Source organism: Orycteropus afer, unplaced genomic scaffold, assembly GCF_000298275.1.
Source record: "Orycteropus afer afer isolate SDZICR_OR568_19922 unplaced genomic scaffold, OryAfe1.0 scaffold00739, whole genome shotgun sequence".
Taxonomy (NCBI): domain Eukaryota; kingdom Metazoa; phylum Chordata; class Mammalia; order Tubulidentata; family Orycteropodidae; genus Orycteropus; species Orycteropus afer.
Window position 1 is genome coordinate 584012 of NW_006922326.1, and position 2163 is coordinate 586174.

The 2163-nt window shown below is 42.3% G+C and overlaps 1 protein-coding gene across 1 annotated transcript in view; it reads right to left on the reverse strand.

The window, feature by feature from the left end:
* Window positions 1–2163, reverse strand: part of APOO (apolipoprotein O) — a 91225-nt gene that overhangs the window by 81748 nt on the left and 7314 nt on the right. The gene's annotated exons all lie outside the window — the stretch shown is intronic.

Below are 2163 nucleotides of genomic sequence, written 5' to 3' on the forward strand. Positions count from 1 at the left end.
CCCAACCTTCTTTCTGAGGAGTGGCTGGTGGGTTTGAACCACTGGCCTTCTGGTTAGCAGTCAAGTGCCTTAGGCATACGCCACCAGAGCTCCCAAGCCTGGATGCCAGGACTCTTAAAAGTTCCCCCAAGTGCAGTCAAGGCTGCAACCCACTGCTCTAGATTTCCCCAACACTTTTTACAGAACTTCAGAGCATCTATCCCACTGTATTGTAACAGAACTGTTTGTGTCTGCACCACTAACTATAGTGAGCTCCCGAAACAAAAGTTTCACAATCACCTTTTTCAATACTAGCAGCTTGTGGACAGCAGCTAAACACTAAATTAGAACCATGGGCAGGGCCCTGGAAACCACCTATCTTCTCAAAAAATTCCAAGGGGTATTCAAATTTAGGTGGCATTGTGGTTAAAGCACTTGGCTACTAACCCAAAGGTCAGCAGTTCAAACCTACCAGTCCCATGGGATAAAGATGTGGCAGTCTGCTTCTGTAAAGATTACAACCTTACAAACCCTATGGGGCAGTTATACTCTATATAGGGTAACTATGAGTCAAAATTGAGTCCTGGATTAGGACTGGGTATTTTCATTTGAACACCAGTGTTTACCACAGTGCCCAATCACAGGTGGATCATGATAAACATCTGTGTAGTAAACAAAATCTAGTGCTATGAATCTGGGGACTCTGTATGTGTACTCTATATTCAAGTTTCCTGGAACAGAACACTGAAAATTTGCTTCCTACAATAGAAAGCAAATACTGGGCAGGTTTTCAAATGTGTTTTGTTACCTACGGGTGCCCCCTACTGACCTGAAATTGAACAGCTAAATCAAAACAATGGTTACAGTTCAATGATTTAATTAAATATGCACACAATTAGTCACACACATTGTATTTTTTCCACCAAAACCTAAACCGTTAACTCCTTTGCCTTCCAATGCTAGTTGGCCAAAGCTGTTAACTCCCAGAGCCAGATAATCCCTACCATCTACTCTCTCTGTTCCCACTCCCAGGCTGCAATCATTCAGGATCAGTGCAGACCTGATCTAGCAGATCTCAGCAGAGCCCTTGAAGTCTCTTGCCTTGTTGTTTCTCTGTCAGCTGCCTCTTCTAAAACCCACCACACTCATAAAACTGCCACCTCAAAAAAAGAAAGAAAGAAAACAACAAGAAGAAACCATCCATCTACCAATTTACCCAATTTTTGCTATCCACCATGTGATCAGGGACCAGCAGCACCTACATCACCTGGGAACTTGTTAAAAAAGGAAGAATCTGACACCCCAACCCAGACCTACTGAATCAGAATCTATAGCTTAACAGAGTCACATGCACATTAAAGTGTGAGAAGTACCAGTTCTCAACCATACTAGACCTAACACCTCCATTTTATGACAAGTATTTTGTAACACTCTTTTGCTATTCTTAAACAAAATTCACAAATAATATCATCCACCTACACACATAAATGAAAAAAATCAGTGTAATAATTTGACAGTAACATAAAAGAAAGTAAAAAAGAAAGGCTTATAATAAGAATATATTTCAGGTGAAGAAAATCAAAGGCATCTGGAAATAATTAGTCCAAGGATAAGATGGACCACAAGGACCTCGGCCTTCATGACCCCAAAACCAGAACTAGATGGTGCATGGCTACCAATGCCAACAACTCAAAAAGGGATCAAAACGAGAGATCCTGGATAGAGTGGGAGGAAATACGTGGAACAAAATTCAAAAACATAAAAATGACCAGAATTACTGGTTGGATAGAGACTGGTGGAACCCCTGAGACTATGGCCCTGGGTTACCCTTTGGGCCTAGAAACAGACTCACTTCCATGGATTGGCTCTCAGCCCAAGAGTAGAAAGAGCTACATGCAGAACCCCTACCCCAGGGCGATGCACTCACCTACTCTAGGGAGATGCACCCCATAGCTCAATCAGCCATGAGACACCAGAGGGGCACCATTCACACAGAGGGAAAGCTGGACAGACAGGAATGCAGAGTTAAGAAGGGCACAGGGAGGGGATAGTCACATAGAGGGGAAGGGAGGAGTTTTTTATGGTTGGGAATGGTAATCAGGGCTGTGAAATCAAATGGGCTAAACTATCAAATGTAAAATATTTACTCTGTAAATTTGCACCCAAAGTACAATTAAATATATA